This window comes from Sylvia atricapilla, chromosome 6 (assembly GCF_009819655.1).
Source record: "Sylvia atricapilla isolate bSylAtr1 chromosome 6, bSylAtr1.pri, whole genome shotgun sequence".
In the NCBI taxonomy this organism is placed as follows: domain Eukaryota; kingdom Metazoa; phylum Chordata; class Aves; order Passeriformes; family Sylviidae; genus Sylvia; species Sylvia atricapilla.
In genome coordinates, this window is record NC_089145.1 from 12477179 (window position 1) to 12493169 (window position 15991).

A 15991-nucleotide genomic window follows, 5' to 3' on the forward strand; every position below is an offset into this window, starting at 1 on the left:
ACTAAATGAGTTGTGTGATTTCAGGTGGGTAGTGCTAAATGATTGTTTAGCATTATTTAGAGTAACAGGCAGAAGAAATGCCATGGGTAAAATGGAGAATGTTGTTCCTGTAAGTCCCACCACCCTTTTCCATTCTTACTAAGAACTGCTTCCAATATTACACAGGGCTGGTTCACATTATAGTGCTGGGGTTTTTTTACTCATTAGATCTCTTTTGTTAAAAATTGTGAGATCTGTGAGAAACTTCCTGCAAGGCTTTCCACCAAGCTACCCTTAAGCATTTTCTGCTGGAATGACAAAAGGGAACCATTTGCTGCTCATCAAAATGCACATTTACCTCCAGTCTTACCCTTAATTTGGAAAGTTTCAGATGTGTGGAGATTTTATGTGGATTTTTCTACCCATGAGCATACGAGCTGCTGTAATATTCTATTCTTGCAGCTTTCAGTTGGGTCCCAGGAATCAAAGGAGATCCCAGTCACCAGGGCTTTTTGAGCAGTGGGATTTGTTCTGCACACTGTTTGCAGTGTGCTCTGGTTACGAGACTTTCTGGTTAAAGAGATCACGAGTGACAATCTCACTTACCTGCTGCTCATTATGAGCAGTTTGGCTGTCAGCATTATGGTGAGAAATGCTGACATGACTGTTTTCTGACTTAAGTAATAACTATTTCTCCTCCAATTTTGTTAGAAAGTGTTGACTTTCCTGCACTGTCTCTGATTTACTAAACTGACACGTTTCTGTCAATATATCAGTCTCATTCAGTTGGCCTGCTACTCCCAAGTTTTTCTAAATTTATCCTAAATAACATATTTTTAATTGGAAAGAGATTTCCTGAGTCTGTATGCATATCCACATCCATTTCTAACCATTTTTGAGGCTTAAACTTACTCCTGTTACAGATCCTTCTATTTCCAAGATCTATGGACAAAGTTCTTGTATGTCTTCAATTAGTACTTTTCATAATTACACTTCAGTGGACTGGGTCATTGCTGAGGAAACATACCTGTATGTTAGAAATGCCAGAAGCTGCCTGTACAAGGATGCTGGCAGAACCTCTGGCAAAAGTTCAGAGTGTTTTAGTTCTACATCCACTTATACAAACTGAAGATCTGGCTGAAGACATTAAAGCAAAAATACTCCTACATTAAGCCAGTAAGACAATAAATGATTGAGGGTGCAAGTTCTAAAATCTTCCGCAGACAATAGCACATAATATCCAATTAATAGTTGCGGTAAATCTGTCTGAAATGTATTCCACATCTTTTGTGGCAAGAGTTGCTTTCAATAGGAGATTACAGAGAGCACCTAAATTAGCGATGACAATTAACCTGAATAACAAACTCATTATTTACTGTATTTGCATTTCGTTGAGTTTATTAGTTCTACTGTCTGGTTAGATTTTGTGGATCCTTTTCTGTCCTTTCTGCACAAAAGCCCAGCTATGGAACGTTTCTGAGAGCAACAATTGTGATTTTATAATGAACCACAAGAGGGGGGAGAATGAACATAAATGAAAGAACTTGATTTTAATGAACAACTGTTACATTTAGGACAATGCTGTATCAATGCTGAATTTAGGAATCTTGGCCAGGTGTTGGCTGTGTAATGAAGAGTTTGAAATAATGGTAAGATTTTTTTCCTGAGGTTCTTCTTTTCAGGCTTGCTGATTTGTTGCTGAGCTTCTGTAAAAGCTGTGGGCAAACCACACTTCCAAACGTTTCTTGCCATGCTGAGTGTGCTCATCCCTTTCTTTATTGCCTTGACCAAACACAAACAAATGCTAATGAAATGATAAAAATAGAGATCTCTGTGACCTGAATAATTAACTTTATAACTTCCTATCCTGCCTTTTAATTTTTTCCTGCATTTCTACAAAGACGAGCTCCAACTCAAGTAATCAAGGAATTCTTCCCTAGTGCATAGATGAGTTTTTGGTGTCAATATGAAAAATAAATCAGTTTACTCTTGTGATTATAGACTGATACAGGACTGGTGAATTTCTGAGTGGTTTCAGCCTGTTCTTTAAAGAAGGCTCATAGTCCCCTGATCATTGTGTGCAGAAGCAGCTCCACTGATGACAAAGCTGGGAACTCTTAGAGATGGTACTCTGGGACTGCTGAGATCACATACCCCTGGATCAGCCCTTGGGAGAGGATGCACAAACAGCTTTGGCAAGGAATCAGTTTCCTAATCCCAGGACTGTGGTGGCAGTTCCTATAGCCAGCTGAAGGGCAGGGAAGGAAAACAGATTTCAAGTCACCCACTCCACTGTTCACTTTCTTTTATTTCAAAGTGGCTAAAAGGGAAAGACAGTTTTTGCAATATTTGGTCCTTTGTATCTCATGTTCTTCCTGGCCTGGGCTGTCAGTCCTCTGGGGGAGGGATAGGAAAAGAAGGATTCTTACTTCCCCCCGGATTAAGAAAGAAGCAAAGCAACAATTCTAACAGTAATACGAGGATGGTATTGCAGCAGGTGTTTGCAGCATGGCAGAAAAAAAATAAAAAAAAAAAAAGTAGAATAGTCAGCAAACCTCAGCTTTTCACTGCAATTAATTACAAGTAGCTTAGTAGACTGTAACTCTGAGAGAACACCATGTAATGTTATTAGGCAAAATGATAATGTCCTTAATTTCATGTTCAAAAGCTGAATGGTTCTGAAGGAGGCTTGCAAAAAGAAATTAAGATAGTTATACTAGAAGAAGACAGAATGTTGATTACCAGCAGTGAGGTATCCAGATTTGACTAATGGCACAGTTATTGTATGCATAAGCCCTAATGGTGTTTAAGTGGTTGCTAGAATGAATGCAATTAATGTAATTTATTTGTCAACATCCAAACACTAAAATACTCAGAATAGGATGGGAGGTCCCTTGCCTAGCACATAATCCTATGAATATTTTTAGTGTCTCTTTTCAAAAGTACACAAAACCAGTGACTATGTGAGTTTTTGTATTGCTTTCTTTTTTTTTTTTTTTTTTTTTTTTTTTTTTTTTTTTCTTTAATGATTCTCATGTTTTAGGGGGCATCAAGTACATTGCTCCACTGATTTAAACTGATTTTGTTTTGCTTGGTTTAATGGATTTTGGAGAGATATTTTAGGATGTTTTAGTCTGCCATGCCACTTGAAGACAATAAGTTGCATCTATTCTGTGTGTCCTGAGTTGTTTTATTTAGAGAGGGATCCTCCTAGATTGTCTCAACTACTGTAGGGTTAACAGTAAATTGATTACTTTCTTAAATTGCTTCAGTGATAGATGGTAGTCTATGCTAAAAAAAAAAAAAAAAAAAAAACCAAACAAAAAACCAAAACAAAACCCCCATGTATTTCTAATGTGAGTTTCTTTCCGCTAAAAGCTAGAATTAATCATCTTTGAGATGTTGTCATGTTACATTAGAGAACTTTTGTGTTAGTGGAGAATTTTCCCTAAATGTACTGGGATGTAATCAAACTCTTTGAATGACACAGGCGAAGCTTCTCATGTTTCTTAATTGTGTTGCTTTTGATTTTAGAGTTTTATAACTTTCAAACCATGTGAATATTTTCATTCTGCATTATTTGGGGACTTTTTGGGGGGATTTTTTTTTTTTTTTTTTTTTTTTTTTGGATCTAAAGACCTCATTAATGTCAGGTCTGAGAACAAAGCCTTTGTGGTGTTCTTGCTTGATATTTTCTGACTTACTCAAGGAGACAGCATCAATCCTGTTGAGAGATGTTCCTCTCCATGGTCTGGCTCTTCCAAGTGTGTATAGCAGCTGTACTGCAATACTGTCCCCTCTCCTTGCACTCATGTGAAAACCTCCCAAGCTCTGGCATTGTTCCTCGCTGACTCAGAGAGAAAGCAGAGTCATTATTCTCCTGCAGATGGAAATTGATTGATATATTAGGGTTAATAGCAAACCTTTGTCAGCAGGCAAAACTTATCAGCTTATGTTTCAAGTAAGTTATTCAAAGATATTGACAGGCTCTCTAAGCTACTGCTGCCCTCTGCACTGAGCACTGCCATGGCAGGGCTGGGATGAGACACAGTTGCCTTTCAGTCTGGATCCAGATCAATTACCTTATTGTGAAGCCACCAGTAAGAGACCTGGGTTGTATATCAAACTTCAACATAAGTAGCAGCTGTCAAAGCCATCAGATTAATTATTGTTCATTAATCATTCCTTGTTCAAGATGGAAAACCCTTCCAAGTCAAGGCATAGAGAACTTGAAATTGTTGCTTAGAGCAGTGGATGCATAATTTGAAGTAGGTTCATAGATTTCACAAATGGTTGTTACTTACATGCTAAATATTTTTTTTTATTGTAGTATCTCCCTGCCATACCCAACAGCACAGTTAAAGCTTTAGGAAGACATATACCAATGCAGTTCCCTGATTAAGACGGAGCTATTTAAATTTATATAACTGTTTCTTCTTTATTCCCCCGACTTGTATGGCTCATTTGAAGGGACTGTAATGTTTGGGAAAGCTTAAAGTAGCAAGGAAATATTTCTCTTAAGACTTATTACTAGAAACTAGAAATGAAAGGCTTTTTTTTTTCTCTGTGTCTTTTTTTACTTCTTTATCCTGTTTGGCTGGAGAAATGTACAGAGACAGAAGCACAGATAGTAGGGAAACCCCTTGCAGTGGAACAAACAAACTGCTACTTTCAACTCTCATGTGAAAAAATGGAAGACTAAAATTTAGCTCTGATTCAGAGAGACTAAATTACTTGTGGGTTTTTTACAAGCTGCTGTATTGAAAAAATCTATCCTCATGCCTGTGTGCCTCTGAGTTCCTCATGGCATCTCACAATCTTTGAATTGCTTCTTGTTGGTTGCCTGATCCTAGGAAAACCTGTAAGAAGCTTTACTTAGCTTAGTGGTCAAACTCTACTGTGCATTATTTCCCATGCCTGCAATGATAAACCTGAGGTGCTTGAGTTTTTACCTCCAATAATCACAACTAGAAAACCACAAATGGGCTTTTCATTTCTCCCTTGCAAGAGCTATAAAAACCAAAGTAAACCATCCTGCCAAATCACTTTTATAGGGACCTCACTTTCCTGTTCACTAGTTTTACTCCAAATAATTAAAAGCAACACTCCTGCCCTTCACTGTGGTTTCCAAGGAATTCACAAGGTGCACATGCTCCATCCAAAGTATTGAGTGAGTCTGAATTGGAGGTCCTTGGTGGGTTCATAGCCCAGGGTTCCTACCCCTGGGGATTTCAGCTACAGTGTCCATAAAGTTCCCTTCTCCAAAAGGTGGAGGCTTTACAATGCTGAAATGAGCAGCCCACATAAAATTTAATACAGTGATGAAGATGAACTTAGTCCTGATACTTTTATTTTTTTTTTGTTTACTTCAAGTAGGATTTATCATTTTGATGCCTCTGTAAGGACAAGGTGAACTGAATGCTTAAATCTATGAGTGAGTTGTGTTTGGTTTTTTTGGGTTTTTTTTTAAGAACATATTTCTTTCTGTAAAAGATCTTTAAGCATTCTGCATTCTCCTTGCTTTCCAATTAAATTTTCTGGTGTTTCTAATGTGGTCCTCTGGAGTGCTGGAAAGTAATAGGAACAAGAATGCATTTAATACCTGGCCTGGTGTCTTGGCAGCAAAGCTTAGCACTCCAGTGTGGGGAGTAGCAGGTTCAAGACCAACCCCAGGAGTCTTAGTACTTGGACTGGCAGAGGGCTGGTGTAATGCACAGACAGTGAGCTCATTCTGCAGGTGGAGTGTTCAGCTGCATTGATCTTGTGGCAAACCCAGCCTGCTAAGGTTTTGGAGAAACATTGGCTCTGATCTGAAAGGAAATTGTGCTGCCTTTCCCTGTCTTTCCACTAGTTTAGCTTGCAAGCTCTAATAACATTAAAACATACTTTGAGCAAGAAGGCTGACGCAGCTACAGAGACACAAAGTAATTTCCTATAAACAGTAAATACAATAAGCAACCCCCTAATCTCTCATTAGGTAATTGTATTTTCATGGGGTCAGCCAGCCTCCCTGGCCAGGTTGAGGTCAATTCTAAAATATGTGCATTATATACGTTAGGCATCTGTTAATGAAGCATAAATTTCATCAGCAAGCTGGGTGCCAAAATCAACTCATTTGGGTACATGGTTTGCATCTACACTGTTGTCTTATGGATTTGTTCCATAGCTGAAACAGCAAGTTCGTGTAGATGGCATGAATGGCATATAATAAAGGGGAAAAAAAGGAATACCACAAGCACCAGAGATGAGCATAAATCTTCTGAATTTTGGTTAAATGGAATTCAGAATGCAGTGGGTTTCAAGATAACAGTAACTAAAGGGTAAGGAAGAGATCATGTTGCCAGAGCCAGGAATACCTGGTCAGGATTAGTGATTATTCCATTTGATAGTATCTGGTCAGTGCTAATAGTTATTTCGTTTGACAAAAGATGAAATAAAAAAGCTAATAAAAAAGCTAAATGCAAACCAAACCCTCCATTTTAGAGCACCATTTCCTAGAAGGGGCTCAGTGGGCCTTCACTCTAAAAATTCACCAGTATTTTGCTGAGATCCGTCACAGGAGCCCTGGCAGAGCAGCAGCAAGATGACACATCTCAGCAATTAAACAAGAAGCCCTCGTGCTTACTTCTCCTGCCAGCCTAGGGTGTCAAATGTAGGATTTTGTTCCCGAGAATGGTGAGCCTAGAAATGAGAATGGGCTGAACAACCCTAATACCAAACCTTATGGTGGTGGTACCATTGCACTCTTCTCTTGCAAGCACATAAGCAAAATTACTTGTCTGCTCTGGAAGTAAGGCCTTTGTGTGTGTCCTTTCAATATGTAGGCTGGAATACTGCTTTGCTTTATTTAAACAACACAGGGCTTAAGGACAGCAGGATTTTGGCCATTTTTTATTACCCATTAAAGTGGCAGAAGTGTTCCAGAGTAGTAGCCAATTTGAAAAGGAATAAGAAATAAAATAAATTGTTCAGATTTCAGGAGCGTTCTCCTTTCATTCATTAAGTTCCCTTAGCTGAGTACTGTATCATTGCGTGCTTTGGCAGTGGAAAATAAAATTTCAGAAAGAGAAAACTTTCTCAGTAGCAGATGTTGGAACAACATTACAGGCTCCAAGTTGGGTTAAGCCAATTGTGAGTTCGACAGCAGAACTATATCAATCTCTTTGAACAAGTAATCCAAGGAATTTATGTAGAACCATGTGAGCTGTTCTCTTAGTTTTGATTCAGTAACTTTCATGTAAAGCAAAGGTGAGATTTTAGTAGGCAATAGAATGAGCAAATTATTGGGAAAAAGGTTACACTGTGCCAAGAATTGTCCTGCAAGACATTGAATCCCAGTGAGAATGGAAAATGTGTGAGGGGAAAAGGTGATCTCTTAATTCATTCCTCTTTTTCAGTGGAGCAGAGGATAAGTAAGTAAAGGAACTTAGTCCTTTTTGTTCCTGTACATCCAAACTTCAGGCAACAAGGAGCTGAATAACAGATATGTGGAGAAAGAAAGGAAATATATATAAATTGACAGTTCTTCATTAATAGAAATTGAAAACATGAAGACTTTTCTACATGTAGAAAGTGAAAAATACACTGAGACCCACAGAACCCCATCCACCTACTTCAGTGGGACAGTGCAGACATGGCGCTGTTGGAATGAGGTTATAAGGAACCTTCAGAGAGGCAGTTTCTCTTCTGCTGCAGGTAATAGTGTTACAGTCTAAGAGTTAAGAGGCTTTTCATGAGTACAACTTGAGAAGAAGCAGATCCTGATTGCCTCTGCAAAGCAAAGCAGTGAGACAACGTAGGTTTTCAATACTGTTAGCTTCCAGGTTCAACAAGACTGATTCCCTTTTTGAAAATCTCTGTACTGTTCAAATTAGTGCCAGTAGTTTCTTGGGGGGAAAAAAATCAATGACTTATTTCCCCCTTTATCCATCTAGCTCTGGGGAATGTAATGCTGTTGAACATGCTGGCTTTTGTAAGAGATGTAAAACAGAGTCTGTGATCATTTGTGGTCATTAAGGATAACTTTTTTTTTCCTTTTTCATGAATAGAGGTGTTAGTGAAGGTGTTCTGGCCTAATTCCAGCTCCAGTAATTGGATTTTTTAAATTTTTTTTTTTTTTTTAACCTACACACATTCCTTCAGCAGTTTCATTTAGCTCTGTGTGTTGGGCTCAGTTCAGCATTGGCATATTGACCTCCCTTTTTTCCAGCTAGACTGATGCAAACAGGCAACAAGACAACTGTAAGCTGTCTTTTCCCACCCATATAGCCCTTTAACCCAAGAATATAATTACTGCTTAGCACAGTTTCTTCACATGTGCCTTCAGTAATGTGTCTCTACCACCTCTCCAGCAATATTTGATAGGGGGCCATTTCTTGAAGGCAATATTCCATAGGAGCTCAAAAGGTGAACTCAGAAGGGTTATCTGCTGGGACTGGACATTGGTGGCTGAGCCATTCTTCTGACACACCAATTTTTAGCACACAGGAACACTCCCAAAGCAGCTCGTGGCAGGAGGTGTAACCCACTGTGTACTCCACTGCTGGATTTGTAGTGATGGGTGGTATCAGGAAGAAAAAAGATGATTCTGTCTCTCCATGTAATCTGGCAAAACACTTCCAAAATTCATCAGAGAGGAGATGAGCAAACTGAAGGCAAAAGTACAGTGTTAGACGAGAGAAATGAGAGAGGAGGCGCATGAAATGCGTTAGAAGCTGAATCAAAATATTGTATCTTCTCCTCCGACAGGTATGAGGAAATAATGGAAAACAAGGTTGGTGCCTTTCTGCTGCTGTGCCTAATTGAAGTCACAAAGGATGATGAAAGGTCAGGCACAGTGCAAACCTCTCATTTTTCATCTAGACTGAATAGTTTCCAAAGTGCTGTATGCCACCAGCTATAGCCCTTCTACCCTACTTTGTAGAGGGGTTCTTCAGCCAGGCATGAGAGACCCCTAAATGCTTTAACAGCCTGGGAGTGGCTGAAGTTTAATGAATTTCTAAAAATATGGGGGTTTAGTCTCTCCACAGAGATCAGTAGAGCTAACATACAGCAATGCAACCGAGCTTAGAGATTTCCTTGGACATTCCTTGTCTCATGTGACTCCAGGCACATCACAGTCTTAAATCCACAGGTAAACCCTTGCTTCTACACCAGAAAATGTCCATTTGTTCATGGGAGTGTGAGTAGGAATTGCCATGTGTTTAACTAGCCTGGAAATTCCCCCAGTCCTCCTTGGAGTTTGTTATTAAACAGGAGAGAACGCAAATTAGAACTCAGTGCAAACCCCAGCGCTAAAGGGCCTGCAATGAAAACTTTATGTTGGGTGCACCCTCACACCTTGGGTGACAGAGAGTGCCTCTGTCCCCAGGCTGTGACCATAAGCAGGACTGGAGATCAGAGAGAGGCACTACTAAGAACAGGTATCCAGAATAGGCAAAACCACAATCCATTGGAAAAAAAAAAACGTGTGTAATTCTTACAGAGACTACTCCTGCCAGGAAAGTAAGTGTGCTTGCTACTGGAAAACTTCATTGTAGGCTATCAAGGGTTAAAAAGCAGTTGAAAATCAGCTTCTATTGGACTATTTTGTTTGGCCAATGTCTGACATGGGTTGTACTGAGCACGTTTTGCCACCTGGCCAATTTTTTTTCCTGCCAAGCTATTCACTCAGGCCTGTGGTGTGAAAAATAGATGTTTAATAGTCAATGAAGTACTATAGTGGGTAATAGTTTATAAATTTCCATGACTTATTATGCTCAGCCTAAGTGACTGTTTATTAAGTGTATTTAAAGCCCCCCATCTCATTAACTTACAGTACTGGTGATTCCCTCCTCCCACCACTGCTGTTTTTAATGGAAAATATTCACACGTCTTTCTCCTAGGGCACGTGAAACAACCCTGTGGAAAAGAGGCTGCCTGGATAAGAACAGGACATCATCCTTGGCTAGGTACAATGTGTTTATAATTTTTGGAAATAAAGTGAATCTGAAATATGAGATATATAACTTGTGGACCAAAAAAAAAATCTATAAATATCCTTTGAAAAAAAATACAGCTGCCAATATCCCGCCCTTTTCTGCTTCAGGTTCACAGTGAATGACACGGCCAGTTTTATCAATAAAGCATGTCTCATGTAAAAAAATATTAAACCAGCAACTTAATTATGAAATACTGCCTTTATTTTCTTAATGGATTCCATGGTACTTCGGGGAAATATTACATACTAAGGTTAAATAAATTCTCTGCTAACAAAAAACAGGCCCAGTCTTAACTTTAGGGATCTACTATTAGCTGTGCAGTAGGAAGGTGAGTTTCTGTAGCATGGAAAGACTGCTAATTGTAAAAGAACATGTTTTGTTCCCATATATGAAACTTTAGAATGAAAAAGGTCATTGGTTGCTCTTGATAAATTCTGTGAAATCTCTCAAAAGGATCCTGCTGAGATCAATAAGAGTCTGTTTGTCATATACAATATTTTGGTAATGCTGTGTAAGTAAAACTCTGGATTAATCCCTGAGGTAATGCCAATGAAGCTACTAGGAACCTAATACAGTTAAGTTTGGTAATTTAACACTTGGCTTCATGATGTTTACATCAAATTCCTGAAGGTCACTTGGAAGCTGAAGACAATAATGAGATAATGGCAATATGAAAACAGAAAAATTGGTGAGTATTATGATAATGTGAAGAGATGGCTCTAATAAAGGTAAAGGAAGTTGTGCATAAAATCTCCTCCAGTAGAAAGCATCTGAGAACACAGTTTTTCTAAACTGGGATGTTAAGCTGACACAGATGTTACAGAGGAGCCCTTTCCATAAAATCTCAGATGCCACGTCTGGAAACAGCCACGAACATCAGCTCAACCCACAACAGCAACGAGTGGAGCAGGAGCAGGGCCACCTGTGCTGCAGGGAGTGAGCAGCTCTCTCCTGGCCTGCTCCCAGGTACTTCCAAACAGCAGACATAAAATACGTGCCCCCAGTGTTGAAGGAGTTAATGTGACACTGCAAAATGAGCTTTGCTATTTGCTGTTTTGTTTGGCCAATAGCTGACACAAGCACATTTTGCCACCTGGCTAATTTTGTGCTGCCAAGTTATTCATTCAGGCCAGTGGTGTGAAAAAGGAGGCATTTAATAGTCAACAGAGCACTATATAGGGTAATAGTTTATGATTTTCCATGACTACTTAGATGCTGCTCAAATTATTCTTGATTGAGCAAATTATTCTTTTTTAAAATCATCTCATTCATTTATTTACTAATGACTCTATCCCTTCTCTCCCATACACCATTTTTTTTTAAAGTGGGAACTATCAGCCATTTCCATGTTTGAGGGGATTTAGCCAAAGGAAAACTATGAGCGTATTACAGCCCAGATCACAACTTTGAAACACCTTTTGCCAAGATATTAGAGGTTGAATTAAAGTCCTTTTTGAGCATTCCAGGGAGCCCTGAACAGGGGTGAGGTGAGCTGGAGAGAAACCCTGACAATCTTGGTTCAGCAGATGAAAATATTAATCCTCTCTGCCCCTCAGTTATTTTATTTTTTCAGCAGGTGGTTGCCTGGATGGTTGGTTTTCAAGATGAACCACAGCCTGATGGGCTCATTCCAGTGGGGTCACCAGTTAGCAGAAAACCCTTCAGCCATTGCTGACAGGGAATCCTTGGCCAGGCTATCCAAGATTAGTGTTGGAACAGCAAACCCCTTCCCTTGTTATAGGCAAGTTATTTATGCTGCAAGACGCTGGTACAGGTGTTTAGATGCATGCCAGGGCCAACATTTTTGCTTTTATGGGTACTTCCTGAGGTGCTGGAAGCAAGCAGGAGAGGCAGTCCTTTGCCTGTCACAGCAAACACACAATGGCACTGTGTAAAATTGATTTTGCAGATTTTGGGGTTATCTGTGTTAAACCAAAGGGAGGAGGGCAGACCAAAGCATCCTGCTCTACAGATGTGAGTTTATGAAGCCATAATGCCAGAAGTTGTCAGAGCAAAATAATGCACGTTTTTGTGAGTTTATCCGATGTCACATACTTCAGACAAACACTGGTGTTAATATTCATTGTATGGTTTAATTGGTTTGATACAGAATGGCAACACGAATGTAGTGAAATGCTTGTTATGTAGGTCTTCGTGTTGTTTCAAAGTCTTTATTATTATGACAGCAAAGTCTTGTTCATTAAAGTTTCACAATCCATTTTCATTAGGATGAAACTGATTCTGTAAATGAACAGTTGCTCTGAAAAATCAAACCCTTGCAGCTATCACAGGGGAGGTACAAAGTCTGTATTAATTATCAGGAATATGGTGTCGATCGAAGATGTTAATTGCCCTGATGGTTAGTTATTTGGGGAATTGCCATGCATTTCATGCAGGGATAATAAAAATGAATTTTTAAACAAAGAGATCTTAAAATAATATATAATCTGTAGAGAATACCAACATCAAAGGCTTATCTCAAAGCTTTGAATTTTATCTTTGTGGTCCAAAATGTTAAAGATGAACTGAGCAATATTTCAGCTGGTTCAAGTTTGTGAGAGGAAAACAAAACAAGAGTTAATTAACTGTTATTACAAACCTTTTCAACTTTAATTTGACTTTCAAATATTAGCATTTATCTATGAACTATGCTTCTGGGTTTGACAAATTAGCTTTCACAGAACAAGTTTAATTAGGCTTCATTGTGCTTTTATGTCACTTTGCACAGTTCCAGACAATGAATGGATTAACTTACTAAAAGTCATATGTTTAAAAGAATTTGTTGAATGCTAAAAAGGTTGAAAAAGTTGCAAAGCTTTACCAGCCTAATGCAGAAAAGATGCATCCTGTTTAGCATGATAACACGCATTCTTTGCAGAGAACAGCTGGTGCTGACACACACAACCCTGCCTGGCTGCTCTCAGCACCCACAGGCTGTCACCACCCCCTTCCCATGCCATCCCACCCTGGGAAAGTCTGGAGTGTGTGTTTGCTACCAAAGCCTGATACCTGTGAAAGACAGGAAAGGAGGCAGCTACAGGTGCACATGATGTGACTAAGCATGCTGGTTCTCTAGCTGGAGTAAAATAATCTCAGTGTGGACTTGTATTTCTGTTTTAATTTTTGATTTATTTCTGGTTTTTTATTGCTGGTATTAGGACTGCTCCATGTTTATGCCATATTTATGAGAGATTAAAAAAAAAAAACCAAAAAAGAAAAAAGGGAGAAAAGTGTGAGACTCTGAAGCAATGCGACAAACTGATTTGTCTCAACATAGTCACAGGTGAGAGTAGAGAGTGTTGTAGAAAAGTATCGATGTGAAGTTGAGAAACGTTGCTCTCCTTCACAAAGGGATGTGTCACTTCAGAACTCACTAAATACAGATTTAGTATTACAGTGTCTATAGGAGAGCTTATTTTGTAGCTGGGTATTAGATATTTTCTGATTTTTTCTGACTTCTCATCCTCCTCTCTAGCCATACATGTGCTTCTCTTCCCAATAGAGTTAAACTGCTTTTGTCTAGACAAGCTATAAGAGTCAGGAGACCCTGAAGGGATCTAAAAGGTGAACTAGTCAAAATTGTGCCTCAGAACAGAAAGCCATGGCAATCTGTTTAGTGGAGAGAAAGAACAACAGAATTTTTCTGGGAATGGAGCACTGTATCAGACTACAGAACATATTTGTGATGGCTGCATGTAGGGAGGCAGAAATAAATGCTTTTAGAAACTGGTTGTGCCGAAGCAGCAGCAGGTTTGTGGGTGTTTGCCCACCTCAGATCATACAGCACTTTCCTGGTGGCCAGTATAGTTTAGGCTAACATCAGACTGTGCTAACATCATGGTTGACTGACTGCCTACAGATTCTTTCAGGGGTGATACTGCACCAGGATTGTCCAGTCCAGGACATTTACACTAAATGTCCTGTATTCCATGGTCAAGAAAGGCCCATCCTTATGGATTGATACAGTAGGTTAATGTGAATCATGGAAAGGTCATATGTGAGAAAGCAACAGAAAAGCAGTTTAGGAGGATAGGGAAGATAAAGTAGAGAAACAGTGTGATGGATGTAGCCAGAGGCAAAAAGGAAGCCCATATTAAGCAGCAGTGAAAACCAAACAAAACTAGTGACATTGCAGAGGGCAGTAAGTGAAAAAAAATACATGACAGTGCAGCGATAGTGAGCTGAAATGAAGCGAAAGAAACAAGCAGCAAGCATCAGACTGCCACCTAAACCTTGCTAGGCAGCAAGATGAAATATGCTGTAGTGACCATTTTGTGAAGGGCCCTTTAAACTTAGGAAAGAGAGGCAGGCAGTTTTAGCACTGGAAGCACACTGTAAGGTGCACCTTTTCCTCCCTCCCTTCTATCTGGCAAGTGCCAGTTACTCTGTTGTGGTTTTTTTTTTTTTTTTTTTTTTTTTTTTTTTTTTGTTTTGTTTTGTTTTGTTTTGTATGCCCATTATTGGAACTTTGCACAATTCACATAAATGTATAAAGCAGAACTCTGCACAAAACCAAGGCAGGAAGAAAGTAGCAGGAATATACAATATGCTCTTCTACTTAAAACTCCCATTCCCCTCATCAGGATTTATGATTGTTCAAGAAGGATAGGCCAACACTAAACACTTTTAACATTATCTTATGTTTTACTAAAGTTCTGCTAAAAGCAAAGACAACATCTATAAGGTTATATGTATAAGATCTGGTTGGAAAGTGGAAGAACAGTTTATGGAATACTATAAAATATTTGACATAATTTCTGTTTTATAAGGCTGAAAAATGTGTACTGTTTTCAAAACACAGTCACTGTTTTACAAATAATTTTTTTTCCCTGTTGCTCATATTTTTCCCTTTTGGTACTGAGTCTTTTAAAATCCATACTGTCTATTCATGCTTACTTCCAACTTTCCTCCTGCTTTCAGCCTCTCTCCTCTGCTTCAGCTACATTGGGAATTTCATAATAAATAATAATAAAAATATTCACCTTCTTTTGTAAGCCAAAGAAATAAAGAATACTTTAGTTTCAGAGTACAGATTTACATAGAGACTAACACCTTATTCTTCTAAGGAGCTTTGACATGTAAGAATCTCATATGTAGTATCTTGGTCTGAAAATACCTTTTAGTGCTCAGTTTGTGACTTTTCCGGATTGATTCCAATGAGAATTTTCTGAAAAAAAGTAGTTTAAAATATTCAGTAAGGATTTCAGGATTTGGTGTGCTTACACTGAAGTCCCCCGTGCTGGAAAGGTTTATACATTTCCTTTAAATGTGTGCACTGTATGGCCTTTGAAGTCAGTGGGACAAATCCTCAGCTGATATCGATTGTACTCTTCCACTGATTTCAGTGAAGTGATAACATTTATTGTAGCTGAAGACATATCCCAGGGAGACTGAATGCTATTGTAAAGTTGCATGCTTAGAAGCTTTTTCCACATTTACCCCAAGACTATTTCCTCTCTGTTCCCAGAACAGTCAAGCAGCCTTTTATAGTATTTCATTTCACTGCAGTGCTGACACGAGTTCCATTTCAGTGATGGAAGAGAATCCTATATTTCTGTGGAGCATGAAATGTTATAAACAAAAGGCGACTGATAAATTGGACCCACACACTATGCTTTACTTACATATTTTCTGTGTGTACAGTGTGCTGCCTGTACTGTTAAGGCATTCTGTCAGGTATGGTTTTCATATGTGAAAAGGTTGTACTCCATGTGTCATTTTTCATTCTCCTGAATTGTACATGGGTTCTGCGAAAATGTGGTCACTGAATTCTTTCATTTTTTGCTTCCTGTTGGAAGGTGAAATCAAACAAGACTTTTTGTCTGTGTTGTCATGTCTGACAAAAGGCTTACAGGGACAATTTTTACTGCCAATTTATGGTTATGCAGCCTCTTCTCTTCATTCAGGTGTCAGGCTGATTTTAGAGTGTGCTCTTCCAAAACTGTCCTCTGACACTTCCCCATATTTTCTCTTTCAACTTCTTGCATGCTCATACTGTGCCCAGTGGAGCTTGGTTGTGTGTAAGGCCACAG